Source organism: Falco rusticolus, chromosome 1 (genome assembly GCF_015220075.1).
Source record: "Falco rusticolus isolate bFalRus1 chromosome 1, bFalRus1.pri, whole genome shotgun sequence".
NCBI lineage: Eukaryota > Metazoa > Chordata > Aves > Falconiformes > Falconidae > Falco > Falco rusticolus.
The window spans coordinates 122,399,571-122,414,591 of record NC_051187.1 but is presented as its reverse complement, the minus strand read 5'-3'; the positions used below and the strand labels follow the sequence as shown (position 1 = coordinate 122,414,591).

Here is a 15,021-nt window from a genome sequence, read left to right as displayed (position 1 = left end):
CCCACTCCGCATGCCTCAGCGATAGCCTACCTGCCAGTGGGCTGTTTCCCGTGAAGGCTGAGCCATAACCGATTCATGGACAGCAACCACTGCTACAGGAGACATGCAGTTTAGCAGTCTGACTGCCCAAGGAGTAGCAGCTGTAACACCAGTCATTTCATTGCCAAATGCCTCTTCCACTTTTCCGGCACAACCCCCTAAAGACTTTAGCCTTGATCTTAATGGAAAACAGACATGCTGTGTTGGTCAATTTATTTCACCGACACTCTTAATCATTCAAAAACTAAACATTAATTCATTTTGTAGTTTCCATTAAAAACAAACAAGAAGAAATAAATGAAGGGATGGCATTCTTGGTTCCTATTCCCCTCGTGAACTAGAATGTCTTTAAGGGAGCTGGAATTTGCCAAGAAGCAACAACACAGAAAATGCAATTTCGCTGATAAATCACGCCCAAAGTAATAAATTGGCTATGTGTGCACACACACCATCCCCCTCTTTATATACAGGGCAGAGTGTAATTTTATTTCTGTGAGAAGTGCTTAGTTCTGCTACGCTATCAATTGTTAAAATACAGAATCAACAAGTGATATTCTGAAATCCCAAGAAAACTTTTCATTAGAGTCAAATACTTGTCATTAACTGCTAATTCTAATGACCATTGTATTTATTTACCAAAAAAAAAGTTTTCTGTGGCTTTCTGCCATGAAACCTTCTAACACAAATAGATTAACTCAAATGAGCCATTATTAATGGTTGGCCATTAACTATTTGCCATACCTCCTTGTACTGCAGTATTTCCTCCCCCCGCATAATTCTCTACCTCTCTCCCCCTATTTTTTCGTAACTGTAACACCCATCCATTACCACAGCCAAGGGCACCCTTCCGTCTTTGTCTCTTCCTCACGACAGTTCCTCCTAGTTTATACCACTTTTTAATCCCTTTGCCTGTAAACACCAAGCTTGACCCATTTAAGATCACAAAGCAGCCAAACAGCCAAGGAGAACATGCAGTCTGGCTGCCAGGAAAGTAGGGACCCACACTTTCTGGTCAAGAGCTTGATGCACCGAGCATCTGACTGAGACCACATCCACGTTCTTACCAGCCAGACAACTGCAAAAGCAATGACCACTCAGCTCCTGTACAGGCCAACCCCTGCCAGCTGCTGCACTGCCCAAAGGACAAGCAGCATTCTGACATCCTCCCTCAACATTAAACAAAGATCAAGATCTTATTCATGCTAAACAGAGTGATCTTCCCCTGCCAACTACAAACCCGCCAGCTACAGCACCAAAATATTTTTGTAGGTAATGCCTAACAGCAGGCCTTTAGGCATGGCAGCAGTATAAAGTACCTTATACGAAGGTAGGATAGTACATAAAAGGTGATACAGTGAGGATACAGGTTTAGATGTGGTTTTGTGTTTGAATATACTGCATATTCAAACAGCATATACTGCCTTTTAATAACATTTTTTGAATGTTGGGAACTAACACAAAGTGCATTAATTACCTACTGAAAGATTCAAGGCGTTTTAACCTTGGTTAAACTTTAACAGTTATCCAATCAATCTTTCACTTTTCTAAATGCAGGCTAGCTGCAATACGTACATTAGAGTACTGAAATAAGCCACAGAAGAAAAAAAACCCACACAAAGTACAAGCAGTGATCAACTTTCTTTTCTTTTTAACATTCTACTTTCATAATTGCGGAAGAGGATAGTCCATATGGAGAGGAAAGCTGGGGGGTTTTTTTTCCCTATCTAGTAACATACAAATTCCTAGCATCCAGAATACCACCACACTGAATTTCTATGCTATACATCCTCTGAAGGCCCTAAGTGATTTCAGGACATCTTAAGATTCTGGTATTTAACAGAAGTGGAAAACAAGCCCCTTACACATGCTGTGGGCTGAAACAGAAATTTCTGACGTTACTGTGTGCATACTGTGCATCACCATAAAGGTCATAATACAGCACAGCTACGGTACTCTCAGGATGAGTCAACGATATGTTTCCTGCAACAAAAAGGAACAGACATCTTAGGATGTATTAAAAATATATATGTAAAGTATCAGAGCAATAATAACGTATTCAGCTCCAAGAAGGCACCTTCTGATTTAGGGTTATTAGTTTTGCTTTGTAAGCATAATTCACACTGAAAGAAGTAAACAAGCAGGCAACCTTCTCCCAGCCCATACAATTAGTGCTCCCACAGATAGCACCTCTCCTTTCAGCTGGAAATTTCTACCTCTTCGGAAGAGGGACCCACCCTCCTGATCTCAGAGAGCAGAAACAAGTGTTTTGAGAGCTAAGGGGTTGGAAAGCTGAAGTGTTTTAATTAAAAAGATTTATACCGTCAATGGCACATGTTCTTTAGCACACTCCAAACACCCCTGTTTACTTATTATTGCCCCTCTGTCAAGAGATCCTGCCCCCTTAAACCTGCTGACTGCCAAATCGCTTCTTTGTATGGTGAACCTGAAGGAGGGTGAAAATGCTAAACATTATCATTTGACTAACATTTACAAGAATAACAATCATTAAACACATTACTATGTAGAAAACACACTAGTCAAACCCCACCCACCTCTGTCTCATTCCCTTCCTCATTTTTCGCTAAGGCTTAAATAAATTAATAATTCAAAAAGACAAATTTGAAAATGTGTAGAAGAGAGCAATAAAAATTTTAAGACAGCTAGAAAAGTTCAGCTTCTGGGGGGTTTGTTTAGTTTAAAAGAGAGGAAACAAGTCTCAAAACCTGTAAAAGACTAACCCAAAACTTAGTTTGTTCTCAGATACAATCAACAGTGGTAAAGATCAACTAGTGCAGCTGCTTCCAGCCAGGTGACAAACCATGCATACCAAGCCTATACCTACCATCTCTTTAATGAAAGCTTTTATTTCTGCTACTAAGAAACAACAAAGCACGCAAAGGTGGAAATACACCTCTCAGTAAACTATCTCCCTTGAGGGAAACCTCCAATGAATGAAAAAGCCAGCCTGTTCAGTAGATATTCTAGTTTTCCAAGCTCAAAGCACAGTACCTGCTATATCTGTTCTGCACACCATATGCTCTCCAAACTTGGTTACCAATTTCCCCAATCCAAACCGTGACTGGTTCACAACCAATCTATAAAACCCAAGGCCTCAACCCCAGCTCACAATAAACCCCAACACTACAAACCTATACAAGCTCTGCTCCTCCACACGGTTATACACCCTGCCCTAGAGCTGTTCCTACACCCTGAGGTGGAAGGGCTGGTTGAGGCACAGACAAATTATTCTGCAAAACGCTACAAAGCAGACAGGAGCTGGAATTAGAATCTGAAACATTTAGGTTGGAAGGGATGCTCTGAACATTATCCACCTCAGTCCACTGCTAAAAGCTGGGTCACCTTCAAGTTGGATTTCGTTTTGCTCTGGGCCTTCCTTGTACAACGAAGTTTTCAAAAACTCCCAAGGATGAACACTTCACATCCTATGTGGGCATCTGCTTCAGTGCTTAACAACCCTCACTGTGAATTTTTTTTTCTTTAACCAGAATTTTTTGCATCACATCATGCAACTGTTAGCCTTTGTTCTTTCATGGTGCACCTCCAAAAAAAATCTGGCTCTGTTCAGCTACAGGTAATCACATCACTGTTGATGAACCACCCAGATATAACTACATGGGAATGAATCCCTGTGCTCAGATTACAACCTGCATGTAAGTATTTACTACTGATTCATTACAAACTTGTTGGCTCGTAAGACTGTAGTAGATTTGTGCCTGAACTCAGTAATCTGAACAGGCCGCAGAACCACCATTCATCCCTTACAGACCAGATCTGACAGGACCTAATTCAAGCTCAGATCAGAACTAGTATTGTTTCCAGTGTACCTCAAACCACTTGTCCAGCTGATTCTCTGTGCCTGTCTACAGAAGAGGAAGGAGGGAAGACCTGCTACTTCAAATTTATGGGGTCAATATACGCAACTTGCCCTTTTTCCTCTTCTTGAGTTTTTTTGTTTGCTTGCTTTGTTTGTTTTGGTTTGGGTTTTTTGCCCTGGTTCTCTCTACTGGACACAAAGGAAGACTTTTTCCCTGTATGCTGAAAGATACAGTTTAGTAACTCCCAAATCTACGACAAGTTAACTCTCAGAACAGCAGTTCTGTCTCCAGACGCAGCCCCACTGGAGATGCTCCAAAGCCCTTTAGAGTCCTTTTAAAAGGATTCCAATAGAAAGCCCTGAGTCTCCTAGCTATTTCAAGCAAGGATTCAATTCAACAGATGAGCACTAGAAAGTTCTGGAACAGAGTCAAGTCCCATCATCTGTTGTAGCAAATGCAAGCACATGACCACCAGAGCACCCTAGATGACTGCAGGGTCAAGGCTTTCAAGTTAATGTACAAGGCAGGGGCAGTGGTGGTGATAGTGGTGTGGAGGTGTGGGCAGAGAAGCAAAAGAGGAAAAAAAAGGGGGGTGGAGGGGAGGCAAGAAATGACCAGAAATAAGTCATTCTCCTACTATGACAAACTGCAATACATCATGCTGAGAGGCATGGATCTTTGATCTAGGAATTTGCTGGTATACACCACATTAAATGTTTGCTCTTCAGCAAAAGTCATCTTGTGACCTCATGAGCAGAAAGGTTGGGCAGCAGACTACTGAGCTTAAACGATGGGCCATCAGACCTGTCTAAACAGGTCATGACTACTCACTCACTGCTCAGAATTCCAAGAAAACAACCAGCAAACCCTCCAAACCCAGAGGAAACAGAAGCAGCTTACAATTAAAATAAAAAATAAAAGACAACAAATCATACGTTGGTTGATGAAAGTATCAGCAGCTTCTGGAAGGATTTCCTTCACAAGGCCCTCCATCCTTACAAGCTTAAGTGGCACCACCCACATCAAAGTCTCACGGGCCTACTGCCATACACCGTTTCTCGCTGCCTGAAAGAATCCCACCTCCAGCTACCTCAGGGACCAAAAGGCAGTAAGATGCTAGCGGGAAACTGGTCACAGGCATTGACCCTTCTCAGAAGTGACCCAAGCCACAGTCTTTCAGTCACAGACAGATGTTCAACAGTTCCCGGTGGCAAAGTTATTTGTATACTGGCATGAAAAGCTCAGAAAAGGACAGACTCTACTGCCAGCTATTGAGAGTGAAGAGGAAGGTAAAAGAGAGCTGAGTTTTCTCATTCCTACTGTACTGGTAAAGATCTACACACAGTATTTCTGCCAGATATCAAGATTTAAATATTGAGACAGCACGCATCCAACCAGGTATCCACAACTGAAGGAAATGAATTTGGCACGGCAGTCCACAATGGCGTGCAAGAAAAAGGAAAACAATTCTTCTTATTAAAGCAAAAATTCAGTATACCTGATGTGTCAAGGCTGGAGTTGTGTGCCATCGTCCTGGTGCACCAGATTACCTGTGCATGCCTGCCTAAAGATTCAAGCACACCAGACAAACATCAGATCCCTTAGGATCTGCTGAGACTAGACCAACCAGTTGCTACAGACTGTTGGGAGTCAGGTATTGCTATCTTCCAAATGACAATGGCTACATCACTTCATGTAAGCAACACTCACATCTTTATCAACTGTCTCAAGAAGTACAACCCAAGGGTGGCACAGACCTCAGCAAAGGTCTCTGTGTACATCTCCAAGCTCTCAAACCACTGATCATTCCCCATTTGAAACTACACGGAGGCACAAAACCACTCTTTCATCACAGTTCAAAAGTAAATGAGAAACAATTCTTTCACCCATATTTGTACAGTAACTTTCCCCCTACTCTCACCTTGTAACAGACCAGCCTATGTTCCTGCCTCACTCACTGCATGCAGTACAGGTACAGCCGAGAAATGTTTATAATCCACAGATACCCATCTGCTACTGGTTGAGAAGCCAGACCTCAAAAATAAGTCTGTAATAGAGTTCAAGAGCACTGAAACTTTCCTCCAGGAGCTGACCATCTATACTACGCACATGCCACTTACCTTGGCATTTTCTGGATTTGCCTGAGCCAGTCCTGAAATAGATGGCAGGACCACAAAGGAAGCAAGTACACTTCGCAAACCACTGACAGACTTCAGCAGCAGATAAATCACAGCATACCACAAAGTATCAGGCCATCCCTAACAAGCGGCACATGAACTTCAACAACAGAAATGCTCACTGAACTAGAAGTTTGTTTGTGCTTCTGATGTTACGGATTTAGTACACTTGGTGACATGACAGCCCAAACAGGCACGTCATCAGCGTTTCCCTCAACACTGCATAGATGTGCTTCTACACAGATTAAAGAGATAACAAATTTTGTGACCACAAGATGACACCTAATATCACAGTTTGTAGGACAGACATCCAGTTTTACAGAGGTAACGATCACATTCTCCACAGCCATTGAAAATAAGGTGCAATTCTTGTAATTTCCTTACTTCTATGTAAGAGGAACAAGCACGGTCTGGTACAGATGAGCACGGGAAAGGACAGAAATTCAGTCACTAAATCACTATATAAAGAACAGCTTGAATACCACTTAGGAATAGTCCAAGTATATTTATGTTTCCTCAGAATGAGTGTAGGGGGCAAATAAGGCAAAGGCCTCCCGAGAACTTCTCTTGCATTGTATTTTTATGACCTGTTAATTTTTTCAGACGAAAAACATCAGTGGGGAAAAGTAGATAAAATGCTAAAACACAGGGCCCCCTTAAATGCAAGGTAATATGGGTTTCCTAGAGTTCCAGTAATGAAAACCTTCAAGAATGACAAATACCCATTATTGAATGGTGACTTAAACATCAGCTGAGATTGCTGGATAGAAAAAAAAAAAAAATCTTAACCAAGGAACACAGGTTGTGTTTTAGACCATTACTATCACCAGTCTTGGTTGAGCATAAGACCAGGAAGCAAAGAATGCAAAAGCTTTAAAAAGCAGCTCTGGTTGGAAGCACTAAGGTACATCTGTGATAGTAACAGTCTACCTATCTCTCATGAATTTAAGGGGATACCCAGGCTCATCTAGGAACTGACTCACTTTCAAACTCTTACCTCTAAGCTTTAGGTATATTATGATGCCATACAACTGGGCAGACCTTAAGAAGCCTGCAGATGCTCCTGTTATCTATGCCACAGAAGACCATATAACCACCTACCCCACAAACTTTGAAAGACTCACACCTGTACGTGTTGCTGGGTCAAGCCTCTAAAGGGAACGGCCAATTACACTTTCAAAGCCTCAACAGGGTCTGCAGTCCTGATGGCCCTCTGAGCCCAGGTAAGTCTTACAGAGAAACATGGGACCCTCCAAGTGCCCTTTTAAACCCGGGCAACTACAAAACCAAAACCCAAACAGGCCATAAAAGCTTTAAGCATCCAGAAGAGTATGTCCCCAAATTACTTGTTCTCTCCTTTTCTCTGGTCTCTATTCTGTGCCACTACAAGGATTATCTAGGCTGAGAAAATACAAAGGAACAAGATACGCACTGCAAAAACAACCCAGGAAAAAGTGGTGGGAGAACTTGCAGCATTCCAAAAGCCAAGTCCAAACTGTTGGAAACTGTATTTTAAAATGCTTATTATTTTTACAAACCAATTCTTAAGCTAATGTCAGGTGACTAACTGTCTAATAATGATGACTTATAGCTCCTCTAAAGAATTTATCCTTGTGGTATTTTGTTCTCTCTCCATTAACAACTTCAGTAATGGCCTTTATTCAAAAAAGAAAAAAAAAAAAAGAACTGTTTTTTCCATAGAATCAAAAGTGTGCACCATACACACTATGCTCTGTACTGAGCACCCCATAACAGACCAAAAGCAGGGATACAAAAGAAATTTAGCATTGCTATTTGTTATGTTCATTCCATCCCATAGTTTTCCTGCTGTTTCTATGAATACCGCACAGAAATTTTAACCAATTTTAAAATATATGCATGTCAAAATGCAAACACTAGGTGCTTTTTGTATACGTTCTATAGGAAGAATGAACAAGTATAAATATTTGCATATTATAATAAAAGCAGTTTCTGAAAAATTGTGTTTAACAGAACTGTAAGGGAAAAACTTCAGCCAGGCATAAAAGTTACACGACCTTCAATTACGTCCCGCCATAAGCCACGCTGAACTGTATCTTAAAAATGCCAATTCCCCTAACATGCTGTGAAAACTCCAGAAAAAGAAAACCAGAACCTTACGAGCGCAACATACACTGCTTTTTGTTGTATCATCTCACTGAGACACTTCTGCATGAATTCAGTACTCTGCTCTGCTGCGAGGGATGCACCAACCCCCCGGGAAGGCCCGGGATTTACAATTACCCCTTTTGCGATTCCCACAGGGGCCAAGAGGTTCGGTGGCTGGTTCTTTCTCCAAACTACAGTCCCACCTTGGGAACTGCTGGTGCAGAACACAGCCCCGCGCACGGCAGGGCGCGTTACAGCACCGGCGCCTCCAGGAAGCCGCAGAGTCGTGACTATTGCGATGATTTAACACGCTTGAGGCAAGCCGTTTACGACAATCATTTCAGCTGACTTAATTCCCACTAATTAAACCCAACACTTCACTAAACTCTATTCAAGCATCGCTTCAACCTGTCCCTCCCAGTCGGTAACTTTAAGGATGGCACGCACGACGCAGCAGCTTGCTCCCAAAGCCAACGAGGGCCAGTGCCCTGGAAGAAAGTCTCCCAGGTCTTTTCCAATCCCCCCACGGAGCAAAGAGGGCAGGCACAGCACTGAAGTGGGGGGTAAAATACATATTACAGCGGCATGACTAAACTCTGGCCAGCTGCAGCCCTCCAAATAGAGCACGCACAGCATGCCTGGGAGACACCTAGATACACGTCACTCCGGCAGGGACCCAAAGACAGCAAATTAAAAAAATAATAAAAACATAAACTATAAAATAATTAGAAATAATATAGGTATATATATCAAAAACAAAACACATCCCCACCTTCTCTGACCTGGCAACAAGATTACCACAGGCGGGGGAGGAAAACGCCCGGCTCCCGCTCCCGCCGCCCCCAACCGCCGCGTACCGGCTCTCCCGGCACCCTCCGTGGGGGAGGAGGCACCGGCCACCCCCGAGACGGCGCACGGAGGCCCTACCGCCACCGGGCCGGGCCGGCAGCTCCCTGGAAGCCGCAGCAGCCGCTGCCTGCCCCCCCGGCTTTGTTGTAGTAACCGCGCAGGCAGTCGGGGCGGATACTCACTCACACACACACGGAAGAGAGAGAACGGGAAGCGGTAACCGCGCAGTGCTGCGGCTCCCGCTTGACTGCCAGGCGCCTACGCAGCCCGGGCCGGCCCCTCGCGTCGTCGGGCGGGGAAAGGCGGTGCCTGAGGGGGGCGGGAGACAAGCGGGGAGGCGGTGGCGGAGGCTCTTTTCCCGCCCCTCTCAGCTCCGCGGGAACGGGGGAGAGAGCTGTGACTCTCGCTGAGGCGATGGGGCCCCATGCTGAGGTGGTGGTGCCCCAAGCTGAGGTGGTGGTGCCCCAAGCTGAGGTAACGGTGCCTCAGACTGATCTGGTGGTGCTGCAGTTTTGAGGTGATGGGGCTGCGTGCTGAGGTGAAGGTCCCCAGACTGAGGTGACAGGGTCATATGCTGAGGCGATAGTGCCCCAGGCTGAGGTGATGGGGCTCCGTGATGAGGTGACAGGGCCACGTGCTGAGGTGATGGTGCCTCAGGTTGAGGTAATAGTGCCCCAGCCTGAGGTGCTGGCACTCCATTTTGAGGTGATGGCATCGCAGAAGGAGATAACAGTGCCCAAGGCTGAGGCAATGAGGCCCCATGCTGAGACGATAGTCTTCCATGTTGGGGCAACAGTGCCCCAGACTGAGGTGATGGTGCTCCAGATTGAGATGATGGTGCCCCAGGTTGGGATGACGGCGCTCCTGGTTGATGTGCTGGCAGCCCATATGGAGGGGATGGTGCCCTGTGTTAAGGCAACATGACCCCATGCTGAGGCGATGGCCCCCACATTACAGTGGCAGGGCTGTGGTGCCGAGTGACATATCCTGAGGAAATGCAGGGGGAAACTGATCTGTAGAGCTTCTAGGGACATCTGACCCAAATCTTTGCTTTGGATCAGGACCTTTCCTGGAGTGAACCTGATCTCACCATCCTTGAATCTCAGTATAATTATCGAAGAAACATGGATGAAGCCTTCAGGCAGAGTTCCATTCCTTCTAGAAGCACTGACTAGGTAAGTGGTGACTACCTACTAGCGATCTGCCATTGGGAAGTGGTTGTGTCCTGTGTAAAGGTGGGAAAGGTTCCACCTCTTTTGAAAGGGTCAGTTGCAATATCAGACCTTGGCATTTCTTTAATAACAGTAATGTTACTTTGTAACGAAGTAGGAAAGAATTATATGAAAAGAAAGACTTCCAGATTACTGATCCACACATTCAAAACTAAAAATTTAACTTTACTTTGGCCCCGTTGTCCATCATGAAAAAGATTTAATGACATAATCACATATTATTTTCTGAGCATACTGAATTTTGAGTTGATTTGGGCTGTACAGCTAAGACAACTGTCGTGTATAGCCCTATTTCACTTGGCACATGAACATACACCAACACAGAAGCACATACATATGTGACTATACATACATATAATCAATATATGTAGTAAATGTGCCAGAATGCTAAAAGTAAAGAAAGAAAATCTCTTAAGACAACGGAATGTCCCTACATTAACCAGAGTCTAGTCCCACTTGTGCTACACAGTGTTTAATGGAGGTTCTGCAAGTAATATAGACTAACTTTTCATACTTAGTATGTGTTTCATTGTTATTTTTCTGGAACCCTACTGAACTCACTGTTGAAATATTGAATAATCACAATTGCAGCTGAAATCAATGGAAGCTGTATTTGGAAAACATCAAGTGCTACAAAATGCTGAGCCCTTGCTGACCTCACAATGTGAGGTCTTAGGTACCTTATCTTATATAGTACCCACTTATCTAAGTGGGTGCATTTGTCCTTTTTACCTGCATGTTCAGGTTCCTATCTGCAAACAGGCAAAATACAATACCATTGTCTCAAAAGGTGTAGTGAAAAACAAATAGTTAATGTTAGTGTAACTTACATATTTTGTGGAAATGTGGGCCACAAAAATCAATAGTTATCTTCTGTGTGCAGTTCAGCTGATTTTCAGTAAAGGAGGAATGGGCCTAATGGAAAGACAGTGAGTGTATGATCCTGTAAAGGCTATATCATAATGTCTTTACAAATTCTTGTAAGGAAAAAAACATGTCTAAGTAGAAGTTTTGCAGTTGTTATATATAAACATTGATGTAAAGTTTTATCAGACAAATTGTGTCTGCTTTTATAGAGGCAGATTGTTTATAAGGTTTCCACTGAAATGTGTCTGCATTTTAAGTTTTCAATCAAGTCCAAAGCATCTATCGTTGCAGGGAATGTTTTAAAAGGCAACAAAGGTTGACAATTTTGAGCCCTTTCATTCTGCAAGCCTTTGAGAAATAATCACAATCATTTTCTTGATTGTCTTGAAAGGTGTCAAATAAGATTCAAGGTACTGAGAAATATGACAATCCCCTTTTCTCTTGCTTGATTAGCTAGGGTTAATGAAATCAACAGCATCAACCCAGTAAAATTGTTTTCTCTCTCTCCTATGGTTGTTTCTAACAGTGTTAGTTATCACTCTTCCATACCAAGTTTAAGACTTCACAAGTACTTCTGGGTTTTGTGCCCGAGAGGCTTTTAAGAATTTCTGTAAACTCTTGACGTGACTGTAACTACAATGCAGCACCACAGCAGTTATGAAAAAGCATGAAATTACTTCAGAGTTGCAGCTATGCTAAAAATATAAACTATGTACTTTACACACCTTTATTTTTGCCTATAATAAATTTCTATTTTAATTTGCTAACCTTTATAACAATATGATCTGAGCCAGAAGGGCTCACAAAACGAAGTAAATGTGAAAAAGCCATTAGGAAAGCGTTCATTTTAAGCTTGTCTAAACATTTTCAAGGTGCAAATTTATTGACGTTTAAAGTTTGCAGTACTGTGAAGGTGCAAGTTGCAAGACAGTCACTAAAAGATGCAGAAATATGTTCAGACCAGTGGGGCTTTGTCTGGGCTATGTTATAAACAGGTAAACTATACTCGTAGCTCAAAGGAAAAAAGTGAAAGTGCTGACTCTTCTCTCAAATAAGACACAATTTACATTTTAAAACAAGATTAAAATAGTCTTATCTTTGTAGGAAAGGTATTTGCTGTAATGCTTGAATAAGGTAGAAATTGAATTCCTTATCTCATAAACTGGTTCCATGGCTGAGTAAGTAAGTTACAGAAAGAGAATAAAATAACCCCATGGACAGAAAATTGACCTCTGAAGCCCTTTTGTCTTGTACAGGAGGGTACTCTTTGAAGTACAAAAAGGGAAGTTCAGATAACACTGAAGGAAACTTGAAAATTGCCATTGACTTCAGCGGAGCTAGGATATCCTCTAATATATTAGGAATTGTCCCTCAGGTTGAAAAGTCATAGAATATTACTAAAAACTGAAAGAAAAACAATAGACTTTCGCTCTAACTCTATGGATACACATTTCAGTTGATTTAGACATATCTAATTCATGTAAGCTTGGTAAATCATAGCCAAAATTGGTGAGATTACTCATTCAGACAAGAACAGGTTTTGTGCATTAAGCGCTGCAGGACTAAACCATTATTGCAGGTAGGTTTATTTTTTCCTCTTCCTCTTCACTTCTGAGAATTAATACTTTAATAAGAAAATAATTTCTGTTGACACAGGACTAACAACATTACGTGGTCTGCTTCAGGTTAATTTAAAAATTCAATTCCCTTAAGTAGTTTTGACAGAGGCCCAGGCAGTTTCCTGAACGCATTTGCAGTAGGAGGCATCTACACACTCTGTCTGGTTTCTTGTGTGGATCTTTATTAAGATCCCAGAATAGATCTTGAACTCGGTCCAAAGTCCTGTATTTTCTGAAATCTTTGAGGAATAAAGTGTGTGCTGGGAGTTGGATCTTTGCTTTTTCTCTTCTACCTGATGAGAATAAAATAGCTTTATAGGAAACCTTCTGGCATGTTGGGTCTTATCCAAAAGCTTTCAGACTCTGCAAGAATCTGTTGGTCTTAATGATCAGACATACTGAAAGCACCATGGTCCCCAAGCCCTTTGGTGAAGCATTAGGATGTTTTGGCACATGGTAGTTCACATGGAAAGGGACTGTCATTGCAATAGTGTTTTCCATTATTATGATGTAATGATTTTCACCTTTAATCACATTAGAGACATTACTTAAATCAGTTTGGGACACTGTGAATGGTTTGAGCTAGCACTGAAAAGGTCTTTCTGCAATCTAATATCCACTAAATAGAATAAACTGTGTCATAAAATTATATTTAACTTACTGTAAGGACTTTGGATCAGATTAAGGAGCAGCGTCTCTTTTGGTCAGTGACTAACACCGCAGCTAAAATCACTTCAAAACTACTTCAGGATTTTGAGAGGAAATCCATTGCTACGTAAACCTCTAGTAGATAAAGGCATGTGTATATGGAGACAGTTTCATACACGAGTCAGATCATACCATCAGGCACTGTGGGTTAGGTTAGAACTAGTTTAGAAAATACTGTTGTGGAGTAAAACTTTTGCTGGAACGTGGAATCCCGATTAGCTCTGTGCCTGTAGCGTGCACGTTTCTATCACAGTTTTTCACCAAGAGCTGACACCGAACCCCCTGTTACAGGGCAGTGTCAGGGCTGTCACTGAGCCTTTGGACACCTGTACTATTCATGCTCAATGCCTCGGCTCGCTTAGTATTACAGTGGCACAGGGAAGTTTGGTGTCTGGTTTTGAAATGGTGCTAGCTGCACTCATGAAGTTATGTGGAAATGTAAATATTCACAAGATCAGGGCCTTGATATTTGTACCTTTTTTTCATCAGGCTAATATAATTAATTTTCCAGAAGAAACTTTTTCACAGAATGTGAATAAATCAAAAGGGCTGTAACCTCAGCAACAATAGCTGTCGTTTCAAGATAAGACTGAGGGCTATTTTTCACATTAAGACCGCCAGAGCCGTGGCAATCTGAAAAGGGCTTCCCAGAAGTGTAAACATTTCTGCAGTGCTTAACTTTCTTAATGGGGTATCTGCTCTTAAAATGAAGCCCATGAGTAAATGCTTGTAAATCCACTTTTGCGCAGTCTGGCTGCCTTACGGAAAGCATTGCCCTTTAGGCCTACTTTGAAGGGATCAAGGCCTCTCACTTTGGCTGTGGTTGGAAACTGCTACACACCTGCCAGTTCAGAGGAGCTGTAATCGCACCAAGCCTATGGCGAGGCGAACGTGCATCCCCAGCACAGCTGAAATACGGCAAGGCTTCTGCCACCCGAGGAATTTGTTCTCAGACTCTGCCACAAGCAGTTATAAAACATCAGACCGGCGGAGGGAGGGTAGCAATGGGAGAACTGGCAGGCTTCGTTTGGGGCGGTGGCGATGGCTTTTGCACAATCGCTGTTGTATCGTTTCAATCACTGTTCCATCAAGTTTTTATTTCTGAAAACAGTTATTTAAGTTCTCCTCTGGCTGACCGAGGGGGTGTAGGCAGAGGGGTGTGTACAACGCTTACTCAGGAGGGGGCCTGGTCTTCAGTGATGCCCCAGGTCAAGGCACTGTCCTGAGCTCAGGGCCTCGGTGCTACAGCCAAACCATCCTGGGTCCCGCTGGGCCGAGCCGCGGCCTCCAGCCTGCAGCCCCCCAGCTCTGCCAGGCTGCCCGTGTCAGAGGGGCGCCCGGTGCTTTCCGCGGGGCCCAGCTCCACACCGCTGCCGGCGGGAACCCCCGTGGGGAAGCACCTTCGCCTCCTCGTTTCGCCCGGGCGCGGACGGCGCAGCGCCGCGGGCCATACCCCGGCGCAGGGAAGCCAGGCCACGCCGTGGGGCGGAGCGGGGCGGGGCGGCCCAGCGGGCCCACAGGTCCCCGGCCCTCCCGCCTGCCAGGCGCCGCCCGCGCCTCCTCCCCT

General features: G+C 43.5%; 1 protein-coding gene across 4 annotated transcripts in view; it reads right to left on the bottom strand.

Moving 5' to 3' along the window:
* Positions 1–9,319, bottom strand: part of CFAP97 (cilia and flagella associated protein 97) — a 35,236-nt gene extending 25,917 nt beyond the window's left edge. The window contains exon 1 of one of the 4 annotated variants that reach the window (XM_037398716.1): positions 9,211–9,319. The gene's annotated coding sequence lies outside the window, so the exon portion shown is untranslated. Of the gene's footprint in view, positions 1–8,951; positions 9,190–9,210 lie in introns of those variants that run through there. The other 3 variants (XM_037398724.1, XM_037398732.1, XM_037398740.1) reach the window with 3 other exon arrangements.
* Between the last annotated feature and the right edge of the window lie 5,702 nt (positions 9,320–15,021).